Here is a 15,550-nt window from a genome sequence, read left to right on the forward strand (position 1 = left end):
CTGCTCCAGCACTTACTGTAATTAATAGAAGCCTTTCGACTGATTTCAGTGAGCTTTCGGGTCACATGCAATTAGTATAATTCCAGATGTTTTCACTCCCATTGACGTAAGTGTGGTCACGACTGTTCAAACATCCTGTAGACTGACACTGCCAAGACAGAACCTCATCATGAATTACAGGAGGAGTTAAAAGCAGTTGTGTTTGCACTGGAAATCAACATAATCTTCACATTGGTTTCCAATACTAAAGTTTTTATTCCCTGAGAAAAACCGTACTACTTTTGAGATACATCAGTACCGATAATCTTCAATTTGACACAGGCTTTTTTTCTGGGAGGTGAAACTTCCTAATGCCCAATGCAGTAGTACAGTAATCACTACAATACCTTTGAACAATGACATGAGGAAATGTCATAGCCCAAACTAGCTTTTATGCCATTTATCTTATGCTTTTATAACAACAGTTATGAAGCTGCTAGCTGAGATTTTTGTGTAGTCTGCAACATTTGTAAAAAGTTTAACTTTATTGTAGATGGGCCCACGTTCAGCTGTTTTCTGTTCAGGCAGGGTTTTCAATTTGTCCCAAGACTGAGTTAACTTGAATGCCATCTTCTCGTCTTGGCGAGATCCTCAGTCGCTGATCAGTGCATTATAATGCAAGACAGATTCTAACCACGATTATATAACCCTGTCCTACACTTGGGACAAAGATAATAATGAGAACAGAAAGTGTATCTACTGTATTCCTCCTGACTGTGCCAGTTTTTTCCTAATGGTCAGTTATGCAAGTGTCCCATGGGAATCCTTCATAGTAATTTTGCTACAATGAACATACTCAGCTCAAAAGATTTTTTTTTTCCCAAGGAATCATACAAATGAGAGATGACAGAGTTGCTAGGTCACCTTATCCTTTCTTCTACTATATTCTACACTTAAGAGTATGTTCTATGCAGTTTTATTTATTACTGGTCTGGCTCTGAAAGAATTCCAGTGGTGTAAATCACTGAAATCCCATGGGAGGGAAGTGGACGAAAAATTATTTAATTCAGATAATGATCTAGTTTATTCTCTTTGATAAAACAAAACATTCACGTAAATACATAGGGCTGTAATTCTGCATGGCATTCTAAAATCAGAACAACACAGGATGTAGTTTTGATTCTCCTTACACCAGTACAATTCACAATTGTGTTGGATTTATCAACAGTAAGCAGTAATAATGTTATTCCAATTTCATGCATATGATTACTGTTAATATTAACAAAATAGTAACATTAAAAGTAATACAAGTGCTAAACTAAGAGCACCAAAAAAAGCAGGTCAAAATTAGAACATTAGTGCCAACCACCAAGTAAATTTGAATGGTTAAATACATGTGCTGTATTAACTCATCCAAAAGGCATCTTGAGATGAAAAAATCTCTCATTATGACAAGGGAAGGCTTTATCCTGAAATACCCTTAAGAGAAGTCAGAATGTGGCCCAAGGCTATTGGGTTATACTCCCGTTTCAGAATGAGAGAAAGACCAAGTCAGAGAGCCTCTCTGCTGAACTCAGGGTGTTGCCTCTATGCCATGTATGCATACACTCTGTCCAAGCTGCTCTGCATAATACACGTAGGAGAATATAAATTATGGTAACCTGAAGAGACTGTGCTGGAACTGTACGAGCTTTATACAAATAGCAATTCTGGCATGACGCTTGAATGTCTGCAGGCAGATTACAGATTGCATACACCTAACCAATCCAGGTTGTGTTGAGACTCCCTACGCATGCTTAGAGAGCGTGTGAGCTGATCTTTGCTTCTGCAGTGGCCATTGGTCTAGAAATGCAGGAGAGTTTCACTAAGGTAGCTTGGCGCACTACTGAACTGGAGGAGGGAACAGGTTAGTACATGGAAAAAGACACCCACATGCAAGAAAAGCAAGCAATGGAAATATCCTAGCATCTTTCTGACAGATATTTCCATTAAATGCTTGAAAAAGATACTGTGACAAAACAAGTTACCAAGTCTAATTAAAAATAAAGCCAGAGACTTATTCAAATTTTAAAAACTAACCACTCAGCTTTGTCGTTCAGGCAAAGAGTATTTTAGTCACTGCTTACAAATTCAAAACAGAATAGCCTCTAGAGTCTGCAGCAGCATGTCCATCAAAAAGTATGTTTGCATTGTATCCTCACAATTAAATGATGTTCATTTTTTAATGACCCTTAGAGATGTTTCAGAAAAGACTTGATAACATATACTGATCTATACCCAAACTGTGAAAATACCCGAAACGTCACTAAGAAAGAAATAGGAACAAAGAGGTAAAGTTATCAAAGGATTGCAATGACTTAGTCACATACATACAAAGAGGACTGAAAAACAAGTTGTATTTAAATCAGGCACTGGCTGGTCCTACAGTTACAAGAGATTTTGCTTTGAGTAGACTGGCCCCTCACACATTTTACTAAAATGTACTGTACTGCCTACATCCTTCCAGTCTGGCATTTCTGATGGACTAACGTCTCTGTTGTGACAATGTCAAACCTTTCATTATGTTGTAGGCTGTTTTGGGTTACACCCTTTTCAGGTCACAAAAAACCTTCTTGCTAAGAAGTTAAAACCCCTCCATAACAGTAAAACTGTGTTTTCTCTATTTAGAATTTTCAATTTTGCACAAGCAGTTGCAAGTATTTCCTACACAGACACTGATTTTCTTCACTTTTATTTTCTGCTGTTTCTAGAAGTCTATTCCTAATTTTCATAGCTTTTTAAAAATTGATTTGCACCCCTCTCTGGAACTCCCCCAAATAGAAGCAAAAGCTCAGAACACATTGTCAGCATGCTTATTGGTTATAAAAACACTCTGAGAACTTTAGAGGAGAAGATTTAGAAGCCACAACTACAATGATAAGCTCAATATTGCTATTGAAATCTGGTTTTCCTGACTGTTTGGACATTTTCAGTAATTATGGCGTTGTAAGTAGAAACAAATTTGGCCCTTGAGAGGCTGAGCAAAACTGGTATAATAGAAATAAACATGTTTGCCATTTAAACAGAAAAAAACCAGGGTTTTTTTGGACCTGAGTAAAAGGGAATAAATCTTTGTGTTATGTATGTGACATTAATTTGTTGGATTGCATGTGATGTGGAACACACAGATCATTTAATAGTGGGTGTTGAGAATACTTTTGATAGGATTTATGAAATATTAGGTTGCTTTGGCACCTGGAGCATTGACAAATCTGTAAAGTCATGTTAACTTCAATGATATGATAAATATGTACACAATGCACATGTAAATACAGTGACGTTTAACCAGTGGAATAAGGTGCAACAAATAAACTATGGGAGACAAGAAAATGGACATATAAATTCAATAGTTTCAGTTAGAAAAGACCATGGTTTATAAAGTGGTTCTTTGGCACTGTCTCCATTCTGATAGTTTTTAGATCATGTTGGTTGTCTTTTTTTTTTTTTTTTTTTAAATGAGACCAAGGAGATCATAAATGTGAAATAAATCAAGAACCAACAGCAAGGTTTTGCTTTTTAAAAATGCTCCTTTGATTTTTAGTAATAGAGGTTGGTAACTCCACTTCTTGATTTCTAAATCTTTGTGTAATAGATGGTAGCCTGCCTCCCTGGAGTTGAAACAAGAACTAATTAAGCCTCATATCTCGGTGGGATCTGTCAGTCAGTGGTATCCTGCTGGAGAGGTGAAGAACTACGTAACATCTTGAAGCCTCTCCTCTTGGGGACAAACCTAAAACAGCACTTTGCTGCACAGCAAGATTATAGCGTTTATTCTTCCTCTCCAGCTGCAGCACACTCCTTCTGAAGTGCGAGGTTCATGATATTACCTGTGTCTCGCACTCTCTGGGACACAGCCTGAGCTCTGGCTGTAGGTACGGAAGTCCCAGACGTACAATTGCGACACTGGGAGGAATTGGTGCATTGTTTGACTCAAAGATCTGTGCAGGGACCAGCTCCAGTCTGGAGCAGGAAAACTGAACTACTGTGTTTGAGAAAGCTAAAGTAAGCGTTCCAGAAGCTGACATTTTATTTTATCAGACCGTTTCCAGCACATCAGCTAAGTGCTCCTTGATGTATACTGTTCAAAACAATGCACTTTTACATGATTTTACATGATTAATGTTACACAGTATCACACAGACCAAACAAAGCACATACAAATCCTACTAAATACAGAAAGTAGAGCAAAAAAAAGAATGATAAAGGGCTTTAAGGAAGACAATGATGCAAAAAGAATTTTGGTTTAATTGAGAACCTAGTACTTCACACCTGTACAGCCGATAATACCCAGGTAAACACCTCAAAGCAGCACATTCCTCCAGTCTCTAAATTACAGTGAGTGTGCTATTGGATTATGAACTGATTGTGGTCATCAGCAGATACGCTGCTGAACAGACATCCTAACTATGTTTGTTGATTTGTAATGATGAATAACTGACAAATTGATTATCAGTGAGACATTGAGCTAGCAAGATAGCATTTAGAATGGAGGGTAGATAAAATTGAACTGATTCAAATGCCAACAAACAGACTGCACCGCTCTTACGGCAATTTTTTTTTTTTTTTTTTTTTAAAAAGAAAGTGCTAAGTTTGTTTCTTTGCCACTGAGAGCAGGAACTGCTGTGTAAGGTGTGGAAAGATAATCAGATTAACAGTTGGAAACATTTCCAAAGATTTTTAATATTTTTTGAAAATGATGAAACAAATGGAAAGGCTGCATGACTATAGGTTAAATCCAGTAACAGTGGAAGAAATGAGTTATACCCAATTAATGAGAGATCAGAATTAGGCTACGAGACTCTGGAATGGGAACTTTGGTGGGAAATGGAGAGGCTTTTATGTTGCAGCTGCTAGTACTGCAGTAGGTGAATGAGAAACAACCTTTTTAGGCTAGCCTTGCTTACTTGAAGTGAGTCATTACGATAAGGTCAACAGGGATAGAGCATCCTTCCATTAAATAATGTGAGCAAAATAACGTATATTAACCAAGGTGGTTCACAAAAAGACTTCTAGTGACAAATACTGCAGAAGAACTCAATTTTCTACTCCACTTTTTATTTCCTTTCTCAGCACAACACTGAAATCAGAATTACACAAAACCTTGTTTCCAAACTGCCTTTGTGCCAAAACAGAAACACAACATCGGAGCTCAACTTTGAAAAACTCAAAAAATTAAAACTCACCTTTTATTTATCATTTTTCTACTTGAACTGGTATTGAATTATTTTGCATAAAAATAAGGCCGGAATTTACACAAGTTGCTAAAATTTAAACACCACAAAGCAGAAAGTGCTCAGTACAGAGCACAGAAGAATGTTTTCAAAATGTTGGTTGTATACATAGATGTTAGGATGGGCTATTTATGCAATCAACTCAGTGACAACAGAACAATATTGAAAACCTGAAAATATGTCATTTGAGACAAATGCACTACAGGCCTGCTTAGCAGGATTTCTGCACTAAAGAAGTTGCTAAAACGAGTTTGAATAATTGGCTATTATCTTTTTTCCATCAGCAAAGCTTTGCAAATCTCAAATGAAATCAAATATTCAAACTGTTAACTCACTCACAGGAGAAATTCTAAGCTAAAGATTACCAAAGCTGTCTGTATTTTTAAACATCTCAGACCTAATGTGGTACATGTATTTGCTGATGGCTCTGGAAAAGCAACTGCCAATCGAGCACTGACTTGGAACTAAATGATACGCTGAGAAAGAAGCAATAGAGCTAAGATGAAACACAGTACCCATATGGACATCAGCTGCTTCAGTCATGAGAGAATTAATTATTAAAACAGAAAAACTTGCTTACCTCGTCAGGTGCTCTGAAGTTTAGAAATATTTGCAAACATGAGTTATTAAGATGTGGGTGATGAAAACTACCATATACCTAAAACCAAACCAAACAAAAAAGTATTTTCTTAAACTGCTAGGCACAAAAGCTGAGGTTGCAACTTCACTACTTTTAAGACAGTAACTGCCATTAGTGATATAAAAGCTACTTCACTGAAGAACCTGAAAATCTGTTTGGCTTATTGTAATTGTAACTCCATACAAAGTTGCAAGTTTTAGCTCTGACATCCACAAACTACAGCAAGGAGAAGTAGTTCAGGTATTTGGTAGTTGTAACTTACTTGTAACTGTGCTAGCCCTGAACGGCATCAGTCAGAATCAGGGCCTCCAAAGCACTGTACAAACTACATGTGAAGAGCTTACAGTCCACTCTGAAAGAAGGCACGCTAACGGGAAGAAAGGGAGAGGGAAGGGATTGATAATAGAAGTAGAGTATATATGTAAGTGCATAGTGCCAAATAATTTAAATGTTTCTTTTCTGAAGTAAAGAGCAGAACCTGGGTAGAACAAATGTGCTCAATCCAGACAGGCTCAATAGCTTATGTCATAGCACAGTGGATCTTCAGGAAAAATCTGAAGAATAGACAGAAACCCTAATATTTTTTTTCCCCTAGCAGGATATTTATTCATTTTTTCTCCCATTTAAACAATTTCTCTAAATCTCCTTCTGAAACAACAGTTACATATTCTGTGCGATACCTCTTAATTTGACATTCAGCACAAGCAACTTTACTTTGCTTCCAAATGTCGTTGGGCTGCAGGTGTTGTACTGCAAATTATCATTGTGCTATTAGAGTTGTCAGGCTGGACATGTTGGCAGCTAGTTGGAAACAGCTGGAATTTCTGGCGTATTTGGAGAATTCTCTTTGTGAATAAAGTAATATTGACATCTATTGATTCAAGATTTGAAGAGATCTCAGAAGATCCATAACCATTCATGGCAATTTCCTAGAAAAGTTATTCCTCTAAATCCCCTCCTTGTCCTTGGTTTTCTCCCTCACAGTCGACCTGTCTTATCAAATATTCAGCTGCCTGGAGTTATGTTGGCAGGGTGTCACAAGCAGAAGCAACATTTTGGATAATATGAAAGATCACACTGTCTCACTGAGGACACTTAGATGCTGGTGTACCTCAGTGGCTTACAGGAGGTTGTCAAGATGACAACTTAGAGTCACCTAAGTATCTTTTTAAATACATTTTTTAATTAACTTGTCATTTAAACCCTACTCTGGCACAAGCATTATTTAAGTGTCAATGGGACTCTTTGAATTAAAATACTGAATAAGGATTTGCTCTTGTGGAGGAATTAAAACTGGCAGATTCTCACACCTGAATGCAGTAATGTTCAAAAGAACAAAATATCTGATCAAGGAAAAGAGCTAGAGAAGATTTGTATCAATTCAAGCAGTCTTGTCCCAAAGCCTGAGATCTTCCACCTCTTTCATTTGACAGTGGTTGGTAACAAAATCAAGAGAAAAATTAAATAAGAATAATTTAAAATATTGCAATGGAAGTGTGTTGCACAAACCTCACAGTAGAGCCCAGGAACAGCAAAGACTAAAAGGACTTCCTTTGTGTCACGGCTTGATGAAAACTCAATAAGCAGAATGCCAAATTAGTAACAGCATCTGCACATCAGAGTTTATTGATGTTAAAGAAGTCAGTGTACTTCCCTGTACTCCAGGAGACTTTACAAGTATGGATTTTTTTCTGAGTCCCCACAAATAAATATAATTGCTATTCCCTATCCACAACATTACTATTCTGTTAAAGAAACAGTAACGTGGAGCTCTGGGAGAACTATTAGTATTGTTTTTGTAATTGCAGTATGGGTAAAAGTGTCCGCAGTTTTAAAAAAACTAGACTACAATGCTGTAATTGCTCAATGACTTGCATTCAAACTTATCTTAGGTTTTTCAAGACTATTTTCTGTCACTTCTGCTATTTTATACTCATTTTTAGGACATATCAATAGTTGTCCAAATACGTGTGTCCAGAGACCTACATCCAGGCTATCAAGACACATTCAGAGAGCCCTAGCTATGTTTACACTGAAGAGTGCACGGAGCAGGGGGGTGTCTTAGGCACAAAAATTGCTTAGTCTCTGGAGTATTCCTGGCGCTGCCTCACTAGCATCCTTATCTGCCACCTCCTCGTAGTGAAATGAGGGAAGAGAGACATGGGACTAAGTTAACGAACAGGCAGGGACAAAATAGTTAGGCTATCAGTATCCTATGTTTCTCTTCAAAGGCCATCCCTGCTCCAACCTGCCACCCAGCAGCACGCACTTGCCCTCGCCCTCATAGCCTCAGTCTGCCTGAATGCCTGTATGAAGAGCATCTTTTTGCCCTTCCTTCTTCCAGCTCTACCCAGTGATGCACTGAGGTATCATCTCCCTGGCAGCTGGCCCAGAACGCAGCACCCCTCCTTAGGATGGGCTTCACAGGCCTGATCAAAAATGCAGAGGACTCACACTTTCCAGTTGCAAATCCTTTTGGCTCTCCTCACTGACATGGGCTGTTGGAAAGGAGCAGGCTCACCACCTGCCCTGACACCATGGCACTCGCATGGTCTCAGCTAGCCAAACCCACCCAAGGACCCTTCCAGAAAGGACTGTCTCCTGACCCCACACGGCATACTGAACATTACAGAGCCATATATTCCAAGTGCACCCAATTAGACTTATACTAAAAGATATCTCTAGGGAGACTAGCCTCTAGATCAGGATACTGGGGGGAGGCGCCTCCACTGGCACCACCATGAAGCTGGTCAGCACAGCGTAGACAGCCCCCTTGATCACGAGCCCATCTGTATGTTGCATCTCTTCCTCGATGGCCCAAGGTATCATGGGCCCACCAAGCTATAACTGATTCACCCTTATGCTTCGAATTCCAATCCTAGACCAAGTTTGTGACCACCTGCGTTGACATTCTTGCCATCCAACAAAGCTGACAATGTCCGCTTCCAGTTTATCATTCACCTTCTGCGAATGCTAACAAAGTAGACAGATCATCTGGTTTTGTAAATAAATGGCCAGAGAAGTGAAGCACTGAACATTCCTGAGCGTTCTGGACAAAGTCATGCTGATGTCAGGGGACAACCTTTTACTAACTTCAAGATTAGAAGTCTTGATCAAGATTTATTCCTTTGCATCTGCCCCCACTATGCTATTAGTTATCCATCACCATGCCTTTTAAGTATTCCTTTCGCTCAAATGATGAACACATGTCCAAGACGTACATGTACTTAAGAAGTATGAACTTCATTTTTCTTTTAACCAAATTTCCTTCCCTTTCAGTCATTCAGTAGCTCTAAGTCAGTTTTAAATTTATCATAAACATCTGCAGATTTTCTGAAGCATTAACAGATTTTTATCTTTGCCACGTTCAGCTCATCCCATAGACCTTTATTAAACTCAATTAATTACACTGTTTGGGACAATGATGGGTGGGAACACCAACACCTCTAAATCACCCCCTCTCTCCTTTAAAGCAGATGAACCTTTTGCACAAGAATCATTTGAATCTTCTTGTTGCATAAATAATCTTTAAGAATTTGTAAATCAGGAAGTAGTTGCCACTGTGACGATTTTTAAAAAATGTAACATTATACATGCTAGTATTAGAAATTAGATGTTACAAGTATTCAGGCTCATTTGATTAAGATCACAATATCCCATTGAACATTGCATTGAGAAAAGAGTGAGGATTCAATGAAGAACAGAGGAATTTCCTCAGTAATTGTGAAGGTATCTGGGATGTCTCTTTAATAGAAAAAGTTGCACAGGAAGTGGAACAGGAGAGCAGTATAAAAACCTACAGGGACAGAGAAAGGGAAGGAAACAGATACATACAGAAAGAGCAGCTTTAGAGATAATGCTGTTCTTGTGTTCCCAGTTTTATGAGCATTGTTCTTTAGGATTCTTTACCAACGCAAGATGATGTTAAGGATGAAGTTCCCTATTCTAAACTTATGAGAGATCTTTGTAGAGGGCAACATTGCAAGCAAGGACAGCATTTCTTTCCAAGTGCTCCAGGGCTGGTAATGCAGCACCAGGGAACACTTCATGCCTGCTGCCCTTCCTCGCATCTGGGCTTTGCCAGAGGAATCCCTGCAGCTTTTAAAAGTTATTCCTTCTTGTAGCTTTCATGTAAGCTACCCCCTGAGACTTCATTTCCTGACATACTTCAAACTCTTTCAAGCACAGATGAGAAGTGCAATCATCTTTTCTTTAACTATATATCCATAAAACATCTCGCCTCTCCATAGCCAATTAAGACCCATAAAACTGTTGCACGCTCATATAAAAATCACACTTAAGCTCTACCTCCAAAGGTCATCACCATTCCCAAAGGCCATACATATAGAGGAGATACAATTACAAGTTTGATACTTTAGGACAGCTTTTGAAAATACAAATATTATATTAGCCCATAAAAGCAAAACTCACTTAAGCAGAAGTAAAATAAAACATCCTCAGAAGAGAAGGGTATGTAGAGAGCTTTGCAATACAAAAAGCTGAGGCTAGCTGACTGCCATCATGTAATGTCATGATATGTTACCTTTTACATGCATTAATCCTGCTAACTGGTGCCTAGAGATTTTCACAGCCATTTCAGCACCTCCAAGGTGACATCTAAGGGGAATTATGTTTCGCATCAGTAATGAAGTCTAAAGACACATAAAAACGTATGTGGAATATGCGCTAAAACCCACTACCACAGAATCCTTTAAAAAACTTTAAATTTGGCCCTTGCTGTTTATCCACATAGTACACTAGTAATTTGTATCTTTTAAAATAAGTTCTCCACTCCATACACGAGAAAGGAAAGGATTCGTCAGCACAGAAATAACTTAGTCCTTCATGTATAATTTCCTACTTTGTACTTGGCAAAGATTTCGCTCTTGCTGTGGAGTGTGTAGCTTTTTAAAAGTCTGGGTTATAAGGTGGTTCTTCAAGACAGTTACTTTTGGATTTCCCATTGACAGATTATGTCAGTTCTATGAATCTGAACAGACCTTTTCCAGGTTCTTTGCTACTTTTCTTTCCTTTTCTGTCTTTTCTACCTTTCGCTTCCCCTATTGCTGCGATGAGATGACCTACTTGCAGTACAGAGAGAAAGGAAGTAGCCTTTGGAGACCAGATGTCAGCATGTCCAATGACAGCAAGGGGAGGGCTGGTGGAAACAGAATGGGCTCCTGCCAACATTCTGGAGAAACTCTTGAACTAATTAAAATCTCTGACTTAACACACTGGGCAGTTGGCTTAAAAATATTTATTAGAATTAATATATAATGTCCTAATAGAGTTTCAACATACTTTGCATCATATTAATACATCATGATTTATTTTAACAATTGGGCTATAACAAATTGAAGCTACTGAGCTGCATGATGTTTATAAGCAGTATCATTTATGGTCGGTTTTCTCTGACATGCTTTTCTTAAATCCCATTATCAATTGCTTAACTTTTTGCAGGCTTTAAACAGCTTGGGCTACAGTCCATGGGAAAAACTGTTTTAGAAAGTTTAAAAAAAAAAAAAAGGCTCATCTTTTTCCAAAAACAAAGCCAGAGAAAATACATAAGTTTAACAATTAAAAACAAGCAAACAAACTTCTAAGTGCTTAGTTGATGAGCTTTCTAGCGTTCATACTTTTGAAATGTGCACTGGATTACTGATTACTGCTGGATTACTGGCAAAGGTGATGTTCAGGAATTAGGGAGGTGCTTATTGATGTCCAAGAAATATCGGCCCAATTTTGACTGAACTGCAGTGTCTGAAGCTGCCATTTGCAAATATTCAGTGGAAAATTAATAATTAAAGACTGGCAAGGAAATTCTCAGAGGAGGCTATAGTAATACCACCACTCAGAATGACTTGTGAAGATGAACCCGTTAACATTTGTGAAACACTCAGATGCTACGATAATGAACTCCATGAAAAGCCCATGAGAATAGTAATAAATCTGTAATCAAGTGTGATATTAGGATGTTGTCTAGTAAATAGAACTGTGTACCTGACACTGAACACTAAAAAAATTATTGAATTGCCACTCAGTCACTGGTAGCTGTCTACTCTGTGGACTGCCGAAAAGAAGGACCATAAAGAGGAAACATTTATATATTGATATAGGGAGAGATAAATAAGGGTTTAGTAAATTTTACACACAAGTGCTAGATTAAGTTCAGAAGTTCAGAACTGCAATTCTGTACTTCAACTTTTGAGGGTTTGACTTTGCCAACTTAATTCCTGAGTGTTATTAAACTGTTGTTTATTTTTCTCTATGTGACTGAGCAGTGTCATTATGTCAGCTGAGTAGGCAAGAATAGTGGCCTGCTAATAAAGTGTGTCAACTGGTTGAATACAGTCTATTATTTTTTTTTCTCCATACAGGTGGAAGCACATAGGAATTAATCTAGTCTAATCTAACAGCCCATCCTCTAAAGGAAGTCACAATTTATTAAAATGTCATCTTCAAGGAAAAGTTGGATCCACTATTGCATTTTACAGCTATAGCTGTGCTCCCTGCGTGTTTGTACAGTTTTATGAACTGCACATTCTGTTCCCTACCAGACCCTTGACCTATTGTACACTGCAAATTTATTTTCCCTGGCAACAAACAGGGAATGATTAAACCAGGTGAACTGATTACATTCATATATTCATGTATACAAAATAGCTCAAACGCTTTTAGCTTAGATGCCTTGCAATGTTTGTATTCATACTGGTATCTATGTTGGCTCATTTCATTTATATTTTGTGCTGAGGGAAAATCATATGACAAGTCAAGCCAAACAGAAGATATTCTATTACAAAGGCATTTTTTTTTGCCCAGGATTGAACTCCTTGAACAGTACAAGTGGATACGAGCCAGTGTTTCTCTGAACTTAAGTCTCTTTCTCTATATAAACATCCGTTTGATTTGATTACAAACCTCTAAAGTAGTTTTTTCAGCTACCAACCAGAAATGTAAACACTAGTGAATAAACCCCATTTTTCTTTGTGGAAGATCATCATAGCATACACAAAAAACCACGCCTTGAGCTCCACCATGCACACCTCTGTAGGTTCTTTAACTGGAAAAAGCAGTGTAAGATTCAGCTGCTTCCTGGGAAAGCTGAGGATGGAGTCGAAGCACTTGTTCTCTGAGCAGAAGAGAGAAGGCTGACTGTCAGCATCTTCAATATAGTGATGGTGACAGAACCTGAGGGATTCAACGTGGAGAAAGCAAGGCGCTCAGGTACACAGCAGTACTGTGGTTCAAAGAAAGCACTTCATTCCCTTTTCCACGCAGAAAACTTTGTAGGGTACACTGTTTATTTTAACCTTAAACCCATTAATTTTCGAGGACTCTGGAAAATGAAAGCAGTATTTTATGTATCTACCTTTATAATTTGTTATCACTCCCTGCATTACTAGCTTTTTTGATTCTCTTATTACGGGGAGTGAAAGAAGGAAGGGCTTTTAAGATTTTTCATTAAAAGAAACTAGTGTGATAGAAATAATTCACCGAGTGTGTTCTTCCACAGAAGAGAAGCCAGTCAACAAAAGACATCATTTTTTTAGTTTACTGTCTGGAACAATAGCATAAACAAAACTAACAGAGATCAGTTGGGGCTCGCACGTGCCTTCAGATTTCATTCCACCGGAGGGAACATTCCTCTGAAGATACAATTCCCATCAGCCTCCCTTCTTCACCTGATGAGCTAGGGCAAACGGAACAGGACTGTCCTAAATGAAAACAGTGCTGAAAAAATAACAGAGCAGCACCAGAGCTAACAAAGCACCTAGCAGATGTTCCCTGTTCTCAGCAAGCTAAAGATTGATCTTTATAATTTGTATTCCTGTGCATTTTCTCAACTGCTTGTAATTTCATCTACTCTCCTAGTCTTTGGTTCTAGGCTCTCAGAACTGTAACAGATCTCCGGGGCCAGCATGGCGCATACTACCCCAGAGCTTGCTAGCAGAGATGACGCTATCGCTTAATCTCCTTCAAACTCTTTAACACCATTTGTGGCGTAGTACCTAGACTGCTCTCTGGCTTCTTTCCTCATAGCATCATCTTTGCTGTGACAGTAACCCACTTTCCCATCCATCCTTTTTCACAAATTCTCAGCTGTCATTCATCCCCTTCTACATTTCTCATCCCTCTCTCCATTTCTTTCGTATGAGAAAAATAAAAACGAACATATTTGAAAATAACAAATGCAACTATCGCAACCCTGATTGCCTTGACGAGGTCATATAACTTCTCTCTGCTATGAATTCAACTCAACCTGGCAACACCAAATTTATACATTACTTAACGTAGTTGGTTCCCAGGCCTACATGGAGCATACCACTGTGGCCAGAATATAAGCAATAAAATAAGGATGACGCTAGTTCTTGTCTCATTGTTTTCTCTGAACATTCACTCTATTTTGCCCACAATAACCAGAAGGGATGCACTGAAAACAACAGTATTGCCACGATTCTTTTAGCAGATGGTATTTCATTTGTTACAGTCAGAAACCTCCAAAATACTAATAGCTTTCTGTTGAGAAGGAATTCCATAGAACAGCAATCAGGCCAGTTTTTGCACATTATGCCGTATTTCAGAAATGTATTTAATTATAGGTCCACAAAGCCTGTGATTGAGATACTATTTGACCTTTCCCAGATCTTTCAAGAGACGCATTTTTATTTTTGAATTATGAAGCAAGCATGTTAAAAGTCAGGAGGTTAGTAAGAAAAGCCAACTGGGAATTACTAATTAATTTAACAGGATCTACCTATTAAACTCCTTACTCTCCAGACTAGCATGCAATATCAGCTGAAGAAGCCCAAATATCACTTACCTTTGAAATAAAATAGAGTTTTAGAGCAACTTTATCATTCATAATCATTATTAAACTGATGAAATACTGCTTTTCACAACAATATACAATTAAGTAAGAGAATTGAGTTTAAGTGGCTTGAACTACTACATTAGCAGTACTTACTCACTAGTAAGAGCTCAGCACAATTTTGTTTCTCTCTAGAAAATTTCTTCCAAGGCGCCTTATGCTTTGGGTTAATTTTGTTTAGCCTTCCGATAACATTTTTAGACTATTAGTTTCCTGTACATTCGACCTCTGAACTGTGACAAGTCTCGAGGGAAAAGATACATAGTTCTTTACCGCTACCAGCTTCCACCTGCCTCCAGAGAACTAGCCATTCCCTGTGAAAGCATGTGCGAAGCAGTGAGGCCGCAGCACAAAGCACGCCACAGAGATATCTCCCAGCAATGCCAGTGTAACAGTAGAGACAGACGAACCTTTGACACTCCCGCGACAGCAGATTTGTAGTCTGATGTGATAATGATCTTTCCTGCAAATTCAGCTCACACCTTAATTGGGGGCAAATCGCCATTGCTGCTGGGAATCTGACTGCTTTAGAGCCTTGCTTACTCGGCAAAAGTCTATTCTTTAGCAGTAGGACTTTTTAAAGCACAAAACATTGCATTAACTCATCCCTCTTTAACTTCAGGTAAGGGTTTCAGTAACTTCAATGTGTCAGATCAATACTGAATGCTTTTAAAAATTCCACAGTAAGTTTACCATGTTCTCTGTCTCCCTTTCCTTAGCACTGGCCTTTTAAGAAAGAGAAAAATAAAACACAGAAAAAGAAAGCTGCTGATTTACTTCCCAGTCCAGAGT

The sequence above is a fragment of the Aptenodytes patagonicus genome, chromosome 4, assembly GCF_965638725.1.
Source record: "Aptenodytes patagonicus chromosome 4, bAptPat1.pri.cur, whole genome shotgun sequence".
Lineage (NCBI taxonomy): Eukaryota > Metazoa > Chordata > Aves > Sphenisciformes > Spheniscidae > Aptenodytes > Aptenodytes patagonicus.